The following is a 21,959-nucleotide window of genomic DNA, read 5'->3' as shown; positions in this document are numbered from 1 at the left end:
TGCAGACTTGAGGCTCTGTATCTCTCATTCCTCCTGTACCCTAGCAGGCTATGATGAGAGCTTTGTCAGCACTTCTACGCTTTGGCCTTTTTTCTCCTATTTGTATGGCCAGTTGTTTAACGGGTGGTGTGATCCCTCTCTGACTTGAAGAAAGCATCACTGAATTAAGAAGCAGCACTGTGTTATCCTTAGTCCAGCAGTTCAGACTTTTGCTGCACTTGCACTAAGGCACATACCCCAAATTGTGTAGGGTTTTCCTTCTATCTTGGTCCTGTGTAAAAAAAAAATGTGTAAAGAAAACACATATTTTTACCTGTTTGTGCATTGGCATGTGGCTTTCTTTAGTTCTTCTCTTGTTTATTGTATCGTGTTTTGTTATATGTTTACCTTTGACCATATGGGCAGATTCATCAGCTGATTTAGCCACGAAGGGCAATGCACACACACACTAACTGAGCTTTACAAACCTGAAGTGTTTCAGAAGACTGGATGGCTCATTACTTACAGGGAGACAGATAATAAATACTGCATTAAATCACCCAGCCCCACTCCTGGCAATGGGCAATCTCTTTTTTCACTTGCTGCCGGCCATCTCACCTTGTTGAATCAGCTCAAACCCAAGGCTGAACCATTGCCAGGTTTCTCAGTGACCTGTCAGCAGAAGACATGAAGAACTGGTGAGCATCAGCCCTTGTGCCAGAGGAGAGCTGGGTCACTGCCTCGTCGCTCACATTGCGTATTGCCCTTATGCAATGCAGCAGGGCTGCACAGGCAGGGTAGCAAAGCAAACCCATTCACCTTGGGAGCAAGAGCTCCAGATCAGGGCTCAGGCAGCCACAACACCTGCCTGTAAGCATAACTTGGTAGATTTGTCACTTTTTATTCTACAGCAGTTTTGCAGATAAAAAGAAGACTTGAGTCCCCAAGGCTCTCCATGTGGCACCTTTCATGAGCACTAAATAATTCAGTAAAGAAAGGCTACATGTTCAGCTCTCCCTTCCTATACCTGACATGGCTCATCCAAGGCCATCTTAAAAATAAAAGTGCCTGAAAACAATGCTTTAATAATGCCAAATCTATATAGTATTAAAACCAGAATTACACCTGTTGTAATAACCTTGTCATCGTTAATTGCCTAAGCAGCAATTTGGATGTCTTAGCAAGTACGGTGAAAGTGCTTTTCTTTGTGAAGCAGTTCTTTATTCCTTTTTATATTTTGCAATTTTCTTAAGCATAGCTAACTGCCATCTTTCTATGCAAAATAGTTTCTTTTTCCCCCTATTCCTCATGTTTTTTTTCAGTTTTATATAGAGAAGGAACAGGTTGCCTGAGCTTCACATCCTCAATGCTCAAAAAAATGATTGGTGTGCCTGGACAGCCAATTTGAGGAGTCTTCAGAGAAATCTGATTTAAAGACAGGAGGTGAGCAGTACTTTCTGAACAAAACCCCTGAAAAACAGAAAACAAAAGACATGCCACTGTCAAGGTATTTTAAGCAGGGAATCTGTCACCCCTGATGTTTCTGAAAGGCTTATCCGTTTTCCTTATGTCTTCTCCAGACACAAAGGATACAAAGAAAAAATCATGACTGCTACTTTTAAATACTCACAGATTTTCAGTGACAGAGTGGTGCCCGGATTGTGGAAACCAGTGATGGCATGCTGGGGTTTTAGGGCCTGCCAAGTGGTGTGAGGCTATTCATCCTAGAATCCAGAGGACAGCCCATTTGCTGGGGGAGGATGTTGCTGTGAAGGAGGGATGTGAAGTCCAGCTGAGAGGGGCTCCTCATGCTGAAGTGGACCTTCTTCCAGATAAAAAATCATTTACATTCAAGGGAAGGATTCGAACAGACTGTATTGAGCAGAAAAGGGCAGCGCTGATTACTGTCTCAGAGGAGCCTTGTGGAAAACCATTTTTAATGAGCCACAAGATGTATTTTTTGAACCTAAAAGAGCTTGTTATTTCTCTGTCCAAGTTTAACCCGAGCGTATTTACTCCAGTCAGAAGCCCTATTCACCAGGTCCTTAGAACTCATTGAAGCCCATAGAAGCTGAACACATGCTTCAATGCTTTCAAAGCCATTTTTTTTCCCCATTTTCTGTGTTCCTTATGCACTGGTTCATGCATGTCCTAAAGCAATGCAAACAAGTCAGTAGTGCTGCCTGCAGATCATAGCATTTCATCTCCTGCTTGTTTGAAAACCATGGCCTGTGCCAACTCAAATTTCACCAAAAGTTGCAAGGAAGTATTATGTGACAGACTTTGCCCATGAAAGACAGACAAAACGGGTCTTCAAAGGTCCGGCGGTGCGTTAAGTCAGCAGGCACTCACTCAAAATATGTCTGGGGAAGGTCACAGGCTGGGAGAATCAGGCAGAAAAAATGCCATGGGAACAGAGGCACATCCTGAGGGACATGGAAAAGGCTTAAAGGGCCACGTGCTCAGTTGGTATGACCCTACACAAGGCTAGTGGAAGCAGTCATCTCACCTGTGGCCTAGTCCCATATCCAAATTCTGACCTTGTCAGCTGCCCTTCCTTTCTCACAAGTACTAAATACTCCACAGGAATTGTCCCTGTCCTCAAGACAAAAATTTTAAGGTGTCATCAATTTGTCCCTCTGTCCACCCACGCATTTCATGATAGAACTGCTTTGTCTACAGCCTAAAGACTTAGGTCTCTTGGAAATCATTTGCCCAATCATTTTGATAGAGAATGTGCTGCAAAAGTCTTGCCATGTCCCAGTACAGGTTAGGAAATCATAACTGATTGGAGCAGGAATGGCCTCTTAATGGAACTCGTTGCTTCACCATGAGCAGTTGTGGTTAGAAACTAAGCAGCATGAATGGTGCCACAGTCATCAGAGCATCATGAGGGTGGACTCGGCTGCACAGTGAATAACCTCCCCACAGTTGAGATTCCCCCATAGAAGGAGAAGTTCCAGCTTTCTGGCATGCAGACTATTTCAGGGATATTGCTAGGAATATTGTAAGTTTACTGAGTGACACTATGCTGCAAGCCCATCCCAAGCTTATCAGAGAGCAAAAGAAAAACCGCAACTTCTAGAAATGTACCTTTCTTGAGCCAGGAGCAGTGGAGCAGTGTAGGTAAAATCCAAGGGGCTTGTAGGAGCCTGGATAAAAGCCACAATATTGCAAGATGGCCCCAAACAGAAGGTTCTTGTAAATTAACATCATTTAACATAATTATGCTTTTGATCTTGTCCATAGTTACAACATAGTGGATGTGGAACCCTGAAGATACTCAAGGAAGAACTGATTTTACATGAACCCTCCCCATAAATCAAGTTTTCCAAGCTGCCAGTCCCTTACCAGAAGGGCTGACCTTGCCTTCCGTGCCCCTGTTAATGGCAGCTCTGCAATGAGCTCTGCCAGGCCATGCTGGCCAGGATACATTTTGAAAAATCACAGGAAAAGCACCATTAAATGGCTGCTTAGACTGCCTGGGTCTGGGGGCAGGGGCTAAATTTTTCTTCTGTCTCAGCACCTGACAGTGCCGTGATACTGAACTCTGACTGCCATCTACCTAGGATCCCAGATGCTGTCCTACTAGCTGTTCTTTCAATTACAACTACAAAAATTAAAAGAAACCCACATAATTCAGGTTTTTAAAAATAAAGCCTTTTCATTTTAACCTTGATTTCCTTGAGAGATAGAAGGTTACGCGTATATGCTCGTATAACCCTCTTATTGCAGTACAAAATGTTTGTTATCTGGGTATGTGTTTTGAGAACAAGAGGGGTAGTTTTGCTACACAAATAAACAAGCAGAAGAATGAATGGAAATACTGTTCCCTCAAGAGTCCCTCATTGATAAAATACGTGTCACATACCTCTGCCTAAAGCACACAGACTTATTTGTATAGCAACATGGCAAGTGGCCCACTAATCATATTCCAAGTAAGCCCTAAAAAGGAAAATTTCTACAGTCTTCAAATCTATAGAGGAGCAGATGGATGATGGTAAACTCTAAGTGCTTTACTGGCTGCCTGCCTGCCATCCTCTGAACAAGGACTAATAATAATACCACTTAAAAGAGCTGCAGAAAGGTTAGATGAGTTTCACTGCTGCAATTTGCAAATAATCCAATATCTGAGTTTACTACACCCTTTTCTATGGCCACAGTCAACAAATTCCTGGGTACAGTATGTTTACCCACTGATACAGGCTTGTGATTACCTTTCAGGAGGAAGAAATCAATAGAGCCAGTCTGGGTCCTCCTGAAGTCACTGGCTAAATACAGGCAAAGTTTCACCAGCCATTCTTTTTACAACAACTCCCAGTCTCTTCAGTCAGGGGGCAGGGATGAAAGCTTGCTCCCACTCACATTCTGGCTTTTTCTTCATCTTTTTAAGACTTTCTTGATGGGAGCTTGGAGCCTTCGGTGTTGCACATGAATCAAGAGAAGCCCAGTCTCACCTTGAACTCCTGGGCAGGCATGTGGTTAATCCCGGAGTGGTTTACACATCTCTGCCACGATGCACAGCTCTGCTAAGGCCAGGGGCTATGGCCACCTGCTCTGCAATCCCCTCCACCCATGTGTCTTGGGGCTTCATGCTGCTGCTGGCCTGGCATCGTGCACAGCTTAAACGTTGCAGCCACTTTCATCCGCAATGTAAAGTCCTGTTCTGAAGGAGGAAGCCACAGTGTTAGCAATAAACACAATGAAGTCCTCTTTTATTGGACACCAATAGGGCTCAGACAGTGCTACTGAAATGAAAGAGCTGTCAAAGAACTCTGGAAATATGGGTTCCCTTCTTTTTTCTTCTCCTTCAATTCTTACATTGTAAGATCTGTGAATGTTTGCGGTGAGAGCCATGAGCCACCACTTTCCCCTCCCTCCTTCTGAGGGTTAATAAACTCAGATTTGGATTTTACTAACTGAGCGACACACAGAAGGCCTTGTCTTTACATGAAATGGCCATCATAGAAGCTACATCGTAGAACAAAGTGATCTTGGAATGATTTCATTTCAAATATTTTCAGAAAACATCTGAACAAAAGAAAAAGGAACCTAGAAAAACTACTATGGTGCTTGGATCTGCTTGAATTGATTAGTGTAATATGGAAAACACTTTTTTTGCTTTCCCTGAACCTGAGATCTGAATGAGGCTAAATGGCCCATCCTGGTCATTTCTTCACTTGTTTTCCTCTGTCTAATCAGCTCTTTAGAAATGGTTATTTCTTGCATTTTAATTGTGACTGAACAGGAGTCATCCAGCCTGCAGCCTCCTTATTGGTTCCTGCTCATACCATTTGCTTTCTTGGGAAGAGAAGGTTTGGTCCATTTGCCAAGAATCTGGTCACTGTTATGACTCTTACAATCTCCTGGGCAGGGCACACAGGCCGTGATGCTCTTGTCACTAGATGATGCTACCAGCAGGTTTTCAATCTTCTAGATCATTTTACATTTTGATATGACATCTCTGCCTGTTGCCAAGCAATCCAAACAACGCAGGCAGGGTAAGCGTGTGCTGTACAAGGGCTTTCTTACATCAAATGTAAGAAATTGTTGTTTAACAACAAATGGAAACAAAACAAATCATAAACCCCCACCCATAGCACTATGCTGACCCGCATTTTGCGGAGTCCATTAATATCTTCTTTCCCCTGCAGCAAGAGCTGCCAGCACTCTCTAGGGAAGAGCACACCTCACTGCATTCAGGTTTCCACAGCAGACCTGGGTGATGCAGAGGGGATACACACACCAGCATGCAGGCACCCACTGACAGCCACACACACAAGGAACACAAACAATCTCATGCTAACCTAAGAGACTGATCATTGCCACATCCAAATGGACTGGTGCAGGACTGTTATTACCACTACCATCAATAGCAACCCATCTATTGTGATCATGTAATACTTTTTGTTATCGGGAGGCTGGTGTTTGTAGTCAGCCTTTTAAATGTTGCAAAAGGAATCCCTGGAGCTATGGAAATGCATTTTCTTTTTCCATAAAAATTCATCTAGACTTTTCTGAGTTATGAACTTTGAAAATGGCAAACTCTCTTCTACCCTTTTGTGTTTTCCCTAGAAAAAGTTAGTAGTGGATTTTCAAACTAATTGATCGTGACTGTTCTTGTGCTCCAAAGAGTATCTATGGCTACACAGGAGAGCAGGGGCTGCTGAGGAGAGCCAGCTCCTGACTCACTGATAGGACATGCTTCTCCAGCAAAGGCTCTGCCAGGACCTCCAATTTGAAAGCATAAAGGCAGGTTAGAGTGGCCTTAACTGCCATATGAGGCTCTTACAGGTTGGTTGAAGTTGATGATCTCAAAGGTCTTTTCCAACCTAATGATTCTATAATTCAGGCTGGATCAGATGTTGTGGAAATAGAAAGAAAGAGATATTTGGGTTCTCAAATCATCCCCTTCCCTCCTGTCTCCCAGTGGTCCACTCCTCATCCAACCAGCAGTACCCTACATGGCAGCTTTGTACTAATACTAGGTGGCGTGGCCAGACATCAGCAGAAGTAGTAGGGGTGGTTACAATGCTGAGTCAGCATGGCCTTTTGAGTAGTACTGTATCATGAATGCATATAAAAAGAGGCATAAGAGTTAGACATAAAATAATCGAGTTTTTACCTCTTTATTTAAAATTACATAGAAAATGACATTAAGCAACACATAAAAATAATTTTATTTAGGCTTCAAAGTCAAGCATAGGAGATGAAGGAAAGGGGTGATTAGTGTGCAAGCTTAATTCTGTCCCCTGTCTGCATTATGCTACAGAATCTAATTGTCAAATCACTTATGCCTCAGGGAGAGCCCAAAATGGAAGTTCAAGAGGCAGAAGCAAGAACAGTTTAATGCAGCATTGATTTCCTAACTTTGCAGTACATATTTTTGCATCCAGAGTAGCTTTTTTAAAATACAATTTATAAGGTAAAGCAAAAAAAAGAAATCTGCAAGAAATAAGGTACATTCATTTACGAATGGAAAACTGAGACATGGAGTAATCAAGGAACTTGTTCAGCATCACAAAAAAAAAAAAAAAATTGGCAGTGGCTAGGGAATTGAACCTAGTTTCCCAGTAGAGTTCTTGATCACAGGAAGCCGACCCACAGTAGAATTCTTCTGTGCAACTGTGGTTTAAATTGAGACTATATTTATAAACAGCTTTTACCTATAATACCTGTTTTTTGTAGGATCAAATCATCAATTCCATTTTCTCCTGTACTTTAAAAGAAGAAAAAGCCCATGTCCTACTCCATGTGTAATTATGTCTCAAATAATATAGGAACCTCCTCTCTATATTTTCTATTCTTGTATTTATTGCCCATTCAGAATTTTCATTGCATTTATTTTCTTTACTGAAAGATAAAATGGGGAGGGGCTCTTTATCAGGTAGTACAGTGACTGGATGAGGGAAAACAGTTTTAAGCTGAAAGGTTTAGATTAACTGTAAGGAAGAAATTCTTCACTACAAGGATGGTAAGGACTGGAACAGGTTCCCCAGAGAAGTCATGGATGCCTCATTCCTGGTGATGTTCAAGGTCAGGTTGGATGAGGCTTTGAGCCACATGATCTAGTGGAAGGTGTCCCTGCCCATGGCACAGGGGTTGGAACTGGATAATCTTTAAGGTCTCTTCAAACCCAAAGCATTCTATGATTCAGCGGTTCTATAAAGGTGAGTTAAGAAAATGAAGGCACTGGGACAAGCCTTTCCTGTAGGCCACCCTTTCCTCCACACCACCCTCACAACTGTGGGGGCCATGTAAGGCTTTCTGCACTTCTGGTAAGTGATGCTCAGCGTCTTTTTCCTAGAAGAGTAATTCCTATCTTTGCACATGAGCACTCAGACAAGGAGAGCCCAGCACCAAGACGGCCTTGGTGAAAAAGAAGGTGATACAGTTCAGCCATTTGCAGCCTATAGTGGCTCCTCTGGCTGATGTGGATGGATATGGCCACTAAAACAAGCACATCTGGAAAGCTGTTCTGAGGTCCGGTTGTCTCAAGAATCCCGCTCAGTAGATAAAGGCTTTTGTGGAGAGCTGGGTGTCCTCACTGAGGCCTTTCTGGGGCCAGGAGCTGCTATGAAGCTGCTCTGACCACCGAGCACAAAGTCTTGGCCTCACTCAGGACAAGACTCCGTGGTGGGGTCTCAGTGGCTTCAGCATAAATTTTGTGGCTACATCCCTCTTTGCTCACTTCCAAAACATCTCGTCCTGGTGCCCCGTGGCCAGTGCAATGCCTGCAGCCTCCAGGAAGGACAGGGTGGGAGCAGATCTGCTTCTCTCTGTGGTTAAGGAGCTTTTTCTTCTTCTCTCCTTCTGCTGAGTGCCCAGCCCTGACCTCTTAATGCACAGCAGCATCTGGCTAACCCTGTCCCTATAGGCACCACGGTATCCCTGCAGCCTCAGTGATGAGACCCCTTGTGCAGGCATCTGGGAGCCAGGGCAGGGCAGCACTGAGGGCACACACTACAGAAACCTTCCAGCCCTTAAATCCAGGACTGCAGCCCCGTAGTTCCTTCCAAATTTCTCTAGGAAATGGCTGCGAGCGCTGGGGATTTTGTTCCATCCCAGGACACAGTTATGCAGCCCCTGATTGTTTGCACGGAGTTGTTCTGCTGTTAGCTTTGTGCTTTGTACAAACAGAAGGGAAGCACAGGGGATGGCAGGGCAGGAGGTTCCCGGTGCTTGGGCAGATTCTCTGCTGCACTCATGAGGGCTAATGCTAAAAGCGTTAACACGTACGCCTGAGCCAGCAGGGATAAATCAAAAAAGAATTCTCTCTTCAGCCTCTCTTTATCTACATATATGGCCTTCAGCTCTGCCTCCCACCAGATTACAAACATATCCACAGCTCCCTGCAAAAGAGCAACAGCTTGACTGAATCAGAATACTTTAGGTACAAGATCATCCTCCCCTTGGCCTGAACTCTGAATAGAACTGACCCAGTGCTCAGAAGGTATCATATAAGCAGCGCTTTTCTTTTCAGCACGTGTCAGTTCTTCCATCTTGACACCTGGTGCACGCAAAAGTCTTTATTTACTATGGGGTGTTTACGACACAGCCAGAAATGGAAGGAAAATGCTACTTGACGCCTTGAGATCACTTTGCATCTCCCAACCCACACAACTACTTTGGAAACTGTTATCTCCTTCGTGGCCCCTCTTGCAGAATAAAACCTGTCTTTCCCAGTCTTTCCAGGTCACCCCTCTCTTCCTCGGCCTCCTTGAGGATACAACTATATTTCCTCTACATGCACAGATGAATAACTCTGCAGAAAGCTGGAGGGTTTGCTCAGTACTGTGCGAGAAAGGACAAGTGAGGAAAGCTTGGCAACTGTTTCATGGCGATCTCCGCTGTGGCACAGGTGGTTTTATTGCAGCTCAGTACAAGCTCATTGAAGTGACTGGGATGCCTGGCAGTGAAAGAGGTTCAGCTCTTTATTTCCTCTTAGAGTTGCTGTGTCTCCCCTTTTGGTGAGGTGCTGACCATGGCTATTTCTCCATGGTGGGCAATGGGTTAAAGTGCTTATACAACCTACAGTGGAACCAGACATAGAGCTTTGAAGTAACCAATACTGATTACAGCCTAATAAAGGATTTTATTTTGCAGCTTATCCCAAGAAGAGCCAAGGACTCATGCATATGGTAAGGATCAGCTCTGTGCTCACACCCAGAGCAAAAAGCTGAAGACACTCGTTCTGATATGGCTCCTGTTGGGATGGATGGCTAACACATCAGCCAACTCCGATGCGAGGAAGATGCAGGTTTCAGCCTTCTCTGTTTGACACTGAGAATGTAGGTCCAGATATCTCCATGTTAAAGTATCAGTGAAGGCACTGCCGACCTTCCTTGTATCTTTTGTGTTGTTATCTTTTCATAGCCAAATGAAAGTTGGACCATTTGGTCATAAACTCCTGGGAATGTGTGGAAATGGACAACAAATTCCAGTCAGTTCATAACATAATTAGTGAGCAGGTAATTATCTTGGATGGGAAAGTCTAGCTACAGGACTGCAGCATGGAGAGACATGGTGCACTGTAAAAATAGAAAAAAGACAAAACTATAATATCAAAAAAAGTTAGTCGTCAATGAAACAGATGCTAAAATATTACAAATACCCTGACAGACGTAGCAAGGCTTATAGCTGAAAAGGAATCTTATTTGTTAAAAAGAGGCTTTGACATATCTTTCTGGACTGGTTCTTTACCAGTTTTCTTTCCCCAGCAGCTGGGGGTCTGCGTTGGGCTACAGTCTCTCCAAGTATGCAATGCATCCTGTGACACAGGCAAAATTAATTCCTACACAACATTTAGCCCAGACAGTGTTTTTTGGTTTTACAACAGTGTCCCACACTGACTGCAGCAGGGCACAAGCACAGCCCCAGATTGATAACCAATCACCTGCACTCACACTCACCCAGGAGGCTGGTGAAGTTCTACCTCCAGTACCAACCAAGGGGCATCTCTGTCCTCATCCTGGGGCTGAAGTCAACCCTCAGGCTAAGTCATCTTGGGATTTATAATACAGTGGTCGGGTTGGATGCTGGGGAGGGTACCCTGAGATGTGGATGTACCTTCTTGTGTCCACGCTGCACTGTGGGCGCAATCTGCTGTTTTTATTTGCATAACGCCTGTGGCAGGGCCCTCTGTGGTTTGTACGTGTGAGATAACTACCGAAACACAGCTTGGTCTCATTGTCTGTCTCCTGGGTCTGTCTCCTGGGTCTGCCTCAAGGGCTGGATGTGGTGACATTTCCATGTTATCTAAATTAGAGACAACCTCATCAGACCTCATCAGACTTTCCAAGAAAGTAAGATATTATGTCCGCTCCCTGTGGTCTTCTGGGCATGCATCACCAGAGGGTTTTCTTCTTACCACACCTTACAAAATCTGGTTCTCACTGCAGTTTATCCCAGGCATGTTTACTGTTTTGTTTTCTCCTTGGCATCAAATGTCTCCTCAGTTTATAGTCTTTATGTACGACTGGCTCATAGGAGTGATTGCTGGCCACACTATCACACATCCACCCCAAATGTGAGATGCAGAGCTTCACTCTTCCCATTGTTTCATTGCTAAATCACTAATTCATTATACGTTAAAATGTCAGGCAAGGTTTTGAAAGCCTTACTCACAAACATGAGCATTTACTCATATGAACAATCTCCCTTATGTTACAGGTGTGCCTCTCATTATTGAATGAATAAAAGAATATGGCCTCTCAGTCATGCTATTAGGAGGCAGAACTAGCTCTAACTTTGTCTTTACTTATTCCTTATTCTACCAAGACCTCCAGAATGTCACATCTACAAGTCATACTTCCTGAGACAGGCTGGAGGCATGTAGAAACACAGGCAAGGAGCTCAGCACCAAGGTACAAACCCCTTGTGCAATCTTGCCAGTACAAACATAAGGAAAAAGGAACCATGGTAGGTTGTTGGGCCAAAATTGTCCTTCGTGTCAGCTACAGGATAGATTTAACCATAACTATTTACCACTTCTGAGTGCTATGCAAAGCACAATTTATGCTGCTTGACTCTAATTTGAAGAGAGAATATAGTATTTTCTTAGGACTTTCTCAAAGTCTGAGGAAGCTTAGAATAACTATAAGGTTAAAAATAGGGGGCAAAGCAATTATGACTAAATTGCAGTCTCATAATTTTATGGAAGATCAAAGTAACCTATGTATTCCAGGAAAGACTAATTCCCAATGTAATGTTGCTTACCATTTCTGCAAATGTTACTCTGTCCTTGCTTTAAATTAGGGTTTTTTCAGGGGAATTATTCTGCCAGCATCTTATATTTACATGCATTTCTATCTCCTATATATATATAATTGTGTAGTAATTCCAGCTACATCAGTCCATCTCCTCCTCCTTTTTTTGGAAGATGCTCTTGCTTGGAAAATAAAACCTGACATCTTTTGGAAACAGCCCTAACTTGGCAGGTATTTTCTTAGGAAGATGGTGGATTTTGACCATCTGAAGAGACCTTACTTATAACCAACTCTATTGCTCTCATTCATTCAAGATGGTTCTGGAGATTTAAGAGGCTAAGAAGCATCATCTTGGAGTGAAAAAAAATGTCACAATTTAAAATAGTGCTTAATTACTTTCAAAGATGTGATATGGTACCAATAAGAGCAGGAAAATCAACTGAAATCAGTAATCCAAGTAGACATGTCCATCCACCTCAGGTGGTCTATAAATCATTTCCCTTTCATAGCCAGGCAACCAATAGCTGTGACTAAGGCTGATATTACACACAGCAAAGCAGTGACTACAGAAATCTATTTTTTGGACTACAGAGGATGGCTGTGGATCCATAGCATTGAGGAAGAAGTCAGTAACACTCTGTATTCAATATTGACCTTGCTGTATGACCTCTGATAATTTGCAAGAAGAGTACACTTTGTAGCTCTGAGCTTCTTGTTTTGGTTTTAAGGTTACAAAAAAATAAATTAAGCTTCCTTTAAGGAATTGTTTCAGCCATTAAAAAGATGGTACTTCTTTCCACAGCCCATTTTGCTAGCCATGAGATTTACATCTTTCACCAGCAAGTATGTCCCATCCAGATTTATTAGTGAGGGATGCTAAATAAATTTGTTCTAGGAAGTGAGCTGGAAAGTGGGCAGACTTCAGCACAATGCATTTAAACTCTTAAGTCAGACACTCCCTCTTTTTTCTATGTTTGAGCAACCTGAACAACTTTATTTTAATATAGTTTGCATACACAGCACATATTCACGTCATCATTTTACGTACAGTTACGTTTTTGGGAGCAGGGTGACACAGCAATTGAGAAGCAATAAAAACGAAGTCCTAGGTTAGGCTCTAAATAACTGACTAATGCTCAGATTTTATGTTCCTGTTTAACTTTCACTGGCTTGAAGTGAGAGAGTGGGTCAATTAATCCTCGTAATAGGAAGCAATTGCATTGCTGTTCCAATTCAGTCTGTGGAGAAAAAAAAAACTATGCTCTTTTCAAAGAAAGCAACTGCTGTACCAAGCCAGGGCCCTGAACAATTTATTTAGTGTCAATTTGTGACAGCCTGCAAGATCTGTGCTGCCATGTCTGTGTATTTAATGTCATGGACTTGGACATAATTGCTTGTCATGAATGTTGCAAAGTCCATTAAAGACTTTCCTCCCTCCAGGGGGGACCCAAACCTGCACCTGTGATCTGTCTGCACAGACCTGATGCAGCAATTGCACATAGTTTGCTCTACAGCCCATCAGATACCATGAGATTTTCCTGTAAGATATCCCTATATAGACTGGTCCTGATGATGTGTTGAGCAGTGAGCTCACACAGATTGCAGGTATTTTGTGGTTCGTTGTCTATATTTCAAGAATGGTCCTATGTGTTATATACTGCAAACTGTTTATACTTTACTCTAAAGAAAAAGATTATTAGATAGGAAATCTCCTCATTAGTCTTTCTATTATGTTCACCACAATAATGTCAGAGGTCTCTATCTTAAAAAAGGTGGAACATGCTGAGTGGTACCTGGCTTCTGGATAACTAACAGATTGAGGATATTTTCATAGAATCATAGAATCATAGAATCACCAGGTTGGAAAAGACCCACCAGATCATCGAGTCCAACCATTCCTATCAAACACTAAACCATGCCCCTTAGCACCTCGTCCACCCATCTTTTAAACACCTCCAGGGAAGGGGACTCAACAACCTCCCTGGGCAGCCTGTTCCAGTGCCCAATGACCCTTTCCATGAAAAATTTTTTCCTGATGTCAAGCCCAAACCTCCCCTGGTGGAGCTTGAGGCCATTCCCTCTTGTTCTGTCCCCTGTCACTTGGGAGAAGAGGCCAGCTCCCTCCTCTCCACAACCTCCTTTCAGGTAGTTCTAGAGAGCAATAAGGTCTCCCCTCAGCCTCCTCTTCTCCAGGCTAAACAACCCCAGCTCTCTCTGCTGCTCTTCATAAGACATTTTGCCATTACCTTGATGCTGGAAACCAGCAATAGACACAAATATAGATACTGCCAGAATTCTTTTAGACGAATACTTGTTTAATTTTCTGCTTTATAATTTAAATATGATATTTTTCACACATGTCTACTACTCTGCATGAAATTATGTATGTGGGCCTGTGAGTAATGCCCCAGCACAATATAAGTCCCCAAGGTTTGTTTTCTCAGCATCTTTCCCTGTTACAGGCAAGAGTAGATGGTTGCTGAGCAGCATTAAAGCAAGGAGAGAGAAATTCCCATGACAGCTGCCTGCAGAGAGGAAAGACAGGGCCTGTGGCTGATGCTTTATCGATTGCAATGCAGACATATACTTTGCTAATGAAGCATCACTCTAGAGCAACATGGGAGAGTTTTTCTACCAGGCTCCAGTGCAGGCTCAAAAGGTATGATGGCCATCTACCCGCTGAATATCAAGTCCCTTGCTACAGTGAATATGCAACTGGAAACCTGTAGGTGCAAAGCTGAGGGGATTACTTTTGAGGTATGGAGATAAGAAAGTTTTTTGCAATTAAAGTAACAACATCGTTGAAAGTGTATTTATTATGCATTCACCTCTTAAGTTTTCATTGGGTCAAATTCACATCCCTCAAGTATAAATGCAGTAAGAGGCACAGGATTACTGCAGGTTAGGCATAGCTCCTCCTTCCACAGATTCACCATGTTCGTAATTATTTCATCTCTGTGAAGAGTCTTGTGTCACTTGGCAGAGACAAAAGTTTCTGCTTGATGTGTGAAGCAGCAGCAAACAAGGCTGCTCAGGATTTGTGTCAATATGAAGTCTTGGTTTTGCTGTTATTTCAACTGATTGCCAGTTACATCTAATTAGACAGCACGGTTACCAGTGTTCATCCAGATGAGACTGAGCTGGAGGAAAGCTGGTATTTCTAACTCATCATTTGCAACTGTTTTAGGGAAGATTCAGATGTCCTCTTATGAATATGACTGGCAAAGATTAATAATTAATGTCTACAAAAAAAAAAAAAGCTGATGAGGCGAACAATATTCATTTCCTTCAATGAAGAATCAGCCTTTCTGCTATGAACTAATTCATCATCATCTGCCTTGAATCACAACACAACAAAAATTGTTTCTTCCAGTCTTCTATGTAGCAATAGGAAAACAAATAATTAGCATGGGATGACACAACTGCAAAGGGTGCCTTTAGTTCAACCATATAGTCTGCTACACTAGCCACATGTGGAATTCAATATTTTTATGAGAAATGAGAGCACTTACTACATTTCTCATTGTATAAATGATTTTGCAGCCACTGGTAAATAGGGTTACGTAAAGGCCTGCCTCATGGGATGCTACATTAAAAAGAACAAATTGATGGGGAACATCCCAGGAAAGGCCTCAACAATTTGCAGATTGAATAAAATTATCAAGGAATTGCAATCACAAGGTTTGCTAGAATATTTGCCTTTTAATACTGAATAACAACTCCCTTAAACTAGCATGAAAGGATAAGATAAAAAGGAAAAATGTTTATTATCCTAAACTGATTATTAAAGCATGAAACAGTTTAGGAAAAAATAGGATGAGGAAAGGAAAAAAAAATTGACTGTCAGGAAATCAATCTTCTCAATTTCCTAACTAGAAATTGTGTGAAGAGTGATACACAATAATCTCTTAAACTGGCTCTCCAAAATTATATATCCAATTCTCATCAAAATTGGTTGAGAAGAAAAGACCTTATACAAAGCTGATACTGTTACTTGAGAAATCCAGTATCTGAATGGGACACATCATTGTTTTCTGAGTGCTATAAAATAAAGAAAAAAAAAATCTGTTGGTGTTCCCACTTCTTATATTATCTTCAATAGTGAAAGAATGATATCCTAGTCAAATACACTTTACTTCAATCACTGATGAATCAGGAGTCCCTCCTGTATTCCCATCAAAGATTCTTGAACATCTGCAGAATTTGAGCTTTGATTTTTAAACAAAATCATTTCTAGACTCTCTGTTTGAAGAGAAAAAGCTGAGTGCAAACTGGTGCTATACTCTGCTATGAGCTGAGATGGTAAATCAATAGTGGTATAAAAGATGAACTCCCTCCCCATCTCCTACCTTTCATTTCAGTAGGGTGAAGAATCTGAAGATTGTCTCTTAAGTGTGATTTTAGTGTCAATGTTGTTACCTATTCATTTTTCTGAGGAACATGGAAATAGGATGGAGTGACCCTTCTGGGTCACTGAACTGACTCCCTTGCCATTGCAGTACTTCTACATACAACTCTCACTTTAATCAAACTCTGTTTTTTGGCCCCCACAATTCTTATTAAAGAACTCACTGCTTCAAGACAGCGGGTGCTTTCTTCCAAAACCAAGGCCAAATGCATTCACAACCAATTTATACCCATTTGATTGTGTGCCAGTATCACTCTTCAGTGTAAAAAGCTCTTCTCCTTTCTTGATGTCAATTCCACAATGTATTTAACAGAAATTGTATCCCTCTCAGCCTTAGTTTGCCCAAACAAGCAAAGTTCTACAAGTCTTCTTGAAGCTGGCCCTCACTTCCCTGATCCTGCTAGAATTGTACAGGCTATTTCCGACTCAACAGTATATTGCACAAATGGTAATGATATTTTCACAGTTTTTTTGGGGAAAAACCTCTTGAGGGTCTGTCTTCTGCTAGTACTGCCAGATCTGAGAATAAGGAACCAATAAGAATTACCCAGGCTGAAGAGGCTATTTAAAACACACCTGTGGGCACCTGGCTGATGGAGTGGCAACACTTTTGACTGCTGAGAGAAAACAGGTGAGGCTGAGGTCCCCAGGCATCTCAGCCCACACACTGTCAGGAAAGAAAAAGGGAAACAAGGAGCATTAGCTATTATTTCTTGAGTAATTGTTTTTCTAATATATATATTTCTTTTAAACTCTAAATGCTTTTCTCCTGTTCATTTTCCCTGCCAAGGTACTTCACAACAGAAACCAGTAAGGAAAACCTGGAATTTGGCAGCGCAATGAGAAGGCAGGGAGTAAAAGGACCTGGTGAGCCTGGCAGGGGGGAGAGGGAGCTGGCAGAGAGTTCTGTCCCAAGGATACTCCTCATCCCAGTGGTGCAAATGCAGGGTGCTCCTGTCAGCCTAGTGCTGTACATCACTTATCCAAACAGCAGCCTTATGCCATCAATATCAGTTTCCCTGACGTCCCCACCATGATGGGAATTTGCAGGAAAGATACATTATGATAAAATGCAAATGGCAAATTGTCTCTGAAAATGCCCATAGCTGAGCGGGCAGCATAATGGTACTAGCTCAAGCTTCTAAACGTCACGGCTGTTGGTATTGATTTGACACCCATAATTGATATTAATGGGTTGTATATTCAGGTTAGTTACTCCCTTCTAAAATATCACCTTGAAATTTTCCACTGCTGATAGTGCACAGTAGAATCCCTTTCCAGAAGAGGCAATCGAAATGTGATCAGAGACAAAGAAGCGAAAAGCAGCAGAGATGGAGGCAGAAAGGCTACAGAAGAGTGTTTGTGATAAGAGAGGAGAGGAAAGAGAATAACAAACTAAAATGGGCCGTACTATAGGTTGGTTTGATTCATATAGAAGGGTCATATATCTTGCTGGGGATCTCTCAGTTACCATAGATATAGGATAATAATCTGCTTTTGCTACCAGCTTGATGCAGAAGAGCACCAGTCCTCTCACTATGGTGAAGTTCCAGGAGAAGGAAAAAGCACCAAGCGTGCTTGATGCCTCAGTTCACGCAGACCTGAACACTACTGAAGACTGCAGTAACATTATTGTCTGGAGAATTCTCATGCACTGCACTCCTTGCAGCACCAAGTCACCAGCAGAGAGAGCACTTCCAGATATTTTGGGCAGACAATACAAGGCTTAGTGCGGCCTCACCGTTTCTGGAATCAACCCCCAGTCCTGCTGGCCACACCGTTTCTGGTAGAAGCCAGGATGCTATTGACCCTGTGGGCCACCTGTGCACACTGCTGGCTTATCATGTGCAGCCAGCGTCAACCAGCATCCCCAGGTCCTTTTCCACTGGGCAGATTTCCAGCCACGCTTTCCCAAGCCCGTAATGTTGCATAGGGTTGTTGTGATTGAGGTGCAGGATCTGGCACTTGACATCGTTGAATCTCAGACAATTGGCCTCAGAATATTGATCCAGCCTGTCCAGTCTCTGTAGACCCTTCCTGTCCTCCTTACGTATTGAATCTAGACTAGGCTTAAAATATAAGTTGTGCGGTTTGATCTCCAAGAGTGAGCACTTAGGATCATTTTCCCAACATTTCATGTTGGCCTAGGGACAAATAGAATTACCAAGACTTGATCTTGTGGAAGTGAGTGATGGAAGCCAAGCTTAAGTAAAGAAATGCTTCCATTACAATACTTACCTCAGTCTAATGATGAAGCAAATTCACATGCTTACTTCCACAGCTTTTCCACAGTTGTTTTTTTCCCCCTCTTTCTCCCACTGGATAATTATTTTCTCCACCTGAACTACCTTGAAACTACAATTGCAAAAGTCATGGTCTTCCAGTGTCTGCTTTCCATGATTACTGACCCTATTAAGGATGACAAGGGAAACCAAGGGTTTGCTGCCCTAATATACCCCCCTGCCCTGGAATGTGTCTGATAAAGACGCAGCACTCTGGAAAATTTGCTGATCACCTGTAGTCTTCAAGAATCCCATATGAAAAATAATCCATGTAACCAGAAATGAGAAGGAAAGATGCATGTTATCTGAATGTAGTTCCTTTGGCCTCAGAACTTGTTGCCTGAAGGGCCTGAAAGAAACCTGATGGAGTATAATATTTGTTGAGGTGTTTTCCCACTGCCCAGGAAACACAGTGTTGATTTTACTGGTCTTTGCATGTTAATTATGTACACTATTAATGATAATACTCTGAAATCTCCTGCTGTGTGGGTAGGATTAATGCAAGATGGTATTGATGCAAATATAGCTTTGCTTGCTGAAAGTGAGCTGGAAAACTGTTTTGCATCTTCACTAAGCTATACCCTCTCAGGCACATAGCAAAATGTGTTCACAAGTGGATGTTATTTTAGTGCATCAAGAATATAAATTAGAACCCAAATTCATAAAGACAGCAAAAGACATATCTAGCAGAATGGGAGAGGTTATAGGTTAAGAGACACAATTAAGTTTCCCCAGTTTTAACGACGACCTGAGCCACTGCAGCTAACCACGTACATGCCCTTCATGTGTGACAAACGTGAAGTAAAACACAGTGCAGAATAGATATGTGAGCTGGCAGGAGTCAATGTGTATTCCAAGACAATGGCCCAGCTGATGTTCAGCCTAACCACGAATCACAGCCCATGCAAGGAAGGCAACAACAGGAATGTACATTCACCTTGCTTCTCTGCAAGGTGGATGCTTACCCTTTTTTCTGTTTTAGACTCAGTGAAAATAGGCTGCTACCAGCACTATTAACCTCCAGTTCTGGGAAAGAAAGGAGCACCTGGCAGTGTTCACTGATGGGTTGCCAGCACCTTTGCTGGTAGCACAGTTGTGTGTTTAAGATGTAGATCTACAAAGGTTTTTAAAGGTTGTTTTGATCTCTAATGATGCTGAATGCAGCATCTTGCTGTGAATTTAATAGGATCAAGGAAAGTTCAGAACTCCTGGAAAACAGTCTGCTGAAATCTACTGACATTAAATATATTCAAGTGTTTTTCCTTGTACTAATCACTTAAGATGTTGAGTCAGCAACTTAGTATCAGTAATTGTAGACAACCTTCCAAAAGCAGGTCTGTCTCTGTCTGCATGGAACCAGTCACCCATTACATGAAGTGATTAGGGCATATAAGCAGTAGAGACAAGAGCTAAACTGATACCATATAAACCTTATCTGAGAGAATAATCACAGTCAGCGTACACTGGTACCACTGTTGCTAGCTTACAAATCAGGCAGTGGATATCTCATGAGCCGTCGTTACCTTCTCACTGGATGATACAATTATGTTTGTTCTCTGAAGAGAGATGTGTAACTTGCTAGCTGGAAGCTCCTATGGATTTGGAAATACCCTGCAGCAGCAGCAACTCCAGCTGCTGAAGTACACTCAGGTTTCAGGATTTCCTTCCCTGATCTTTTGCACATTGCTGAGCATGGCTTGATTTTTTTATGAAAAAAACTCATATTAAATAATAGACTAAATCCACTTTTTGTAAGAGACATAGCCAAGTATCAAGGTAATCTACATATTAAAATCTGTATTAAAGTTTGTGATGAGTCCTATTGCCAGATCTCATTTTAACTGTTATCTCCAGTTCCTGAACTTGCACCTCCAATGCTATCTCCCAACATTAACTGCACTGGGTCTGATTTCAATTACAACCATTAAAGACAGAAACCATCTTGTTACCTATCTTTAAGATAGATTTGAATTAAAAAATATATTTGATCTTCCTCACTGATGGAATTTCTGCTTGATGTAGGGAAGTCTTGATTAATGTACATATATATATGTGGTGCAAGAGCACTATCAAATACCTTCACTGTGGCCTTCTACAGCATGATTTGCCTACTGTGTGTCTTTGACTAATCAGTGAATTTAGAAAGTCTCTTTAATGATTACACTCTGGAAACATTTTAAACTGAGGAGATGATGGTTTTCCACAAACCAATAGCTTTGTGCTGACCTTTTTGGCATTAGTTACCATCTTTTAGCTTTTTGACTGTAAGTTACCCACAAACAGGAGAAAAACCTCAAGCTCCTTTTTGTTTCTGTTCAATTTTCTTTTTTCTTTTTTTTTTTTTTTTTAATAAACCTGCCTTTGTGCCTTCATCCCTTTCTGCTGGATTTGACAGAGGAAGGAAAGACACTGGGGTCATGCAGAATTCATGGAAACGAGTAGCGGGCAGAGGAAGGAAGCATGAATTACTGTCTGTCCCAGAGAGAAGGGCTGTGGGTCAAGTCCAGGTGTGCTAAGGCACAGGGTCCTGCTATGGGGCACTGTGGAGGAGCCGGGGTGGAAACCCCCACCCCTTTCCTAGGGTGGGAAGGCAGTGTAAAGGTGTCTCGAACTTGCCTCTCAAGCCCTCCAGCAGAGAAAGCCAAGTGTAATAATTCTGGTATATATATACCATATAAAAACAGCCAGAAGAAAAATGTACATCTTTTATCTTACACTGAAACAAGAAGGATATAAATCCAAGCCAAGCAAAAATCCCAGTAGTCATCTAGTTTATCATCGCACAATATATATATATAACTCCATCTGAAAACAGTAGGTATTTACTCTGTCTCCCTAAGAAAAACTCAGGCCCATAATATACTACCAATTACAGTTAGAATCACGTAGGGGTTATTTTAATGGTTTATTGACATGCTAGCAAACTAAGTACCTTGTTTTATTAGTATCATTTAAGTCTGTATTAGAAACAAACAATATAGAATTTCACTCATAATAACAGTAATCTAGATTTTTGAAGTAAAGGGAAAGCTGTCTATATGTCATTTCCATGATACAGCCACATAACAAGACATGATCCTAAAAGTATATGAAACTCTGATCATAGAATTGATAGCAGTGTAATTCAAGAGCTTTTAAATGCCACTTTGTCCACAGTGGTAATTCACTCTTCATGTGATATCCCTATAATAATCAATCATATCTGCATTGCACAGATTATTTTTTTCTTACAAATGCCTTTCCATGAATTTATCCATCGTAGTTGTGCCCCAGATACTGCCTCTTTCCCTAAATTACGTCATTTAAAAAGTAGTTTCCAATAAGAAAAAATAAAACTTGCCCATGAGTGGATACACTGTAATGTACAAAAAGGCTATTTCACTGAAGAGTGTCCACTATATACTGTAATGGTGATTTGTTTTGCAACATCTATTTTATGCTTTCAAGCTACATAAAAAGCACTCTTGTTCTATGGTAAGTAAAAACAAGACAACAAGACAAGTGTTTTTACTCCTCTGTCTGTCACAGAAATGATCCTGAAGGAACAAAAGTTTGGTTTGTTCTGCATGCCTGGAAAACTTA

Source organism: Phaenicophaeus curvirostris, chromosome 6 (assembly GCF_032191515.1).
Source record: "Phaenicophaeus curvirostris isolate KB17595 chromosome 6, BPBGC_Pcur_1.0, whole genome shotgun sequence".
Classification (NCBI taxonomy): Eukaryota; Metazoa; Chordata; class Aves; order Cuculiformes; family Cuculidae; genus Phaenicophaeus; species Phaenicophaeus curvirostris.
This window is presented reverse-complemented; position numbering follows the sequence as displayed.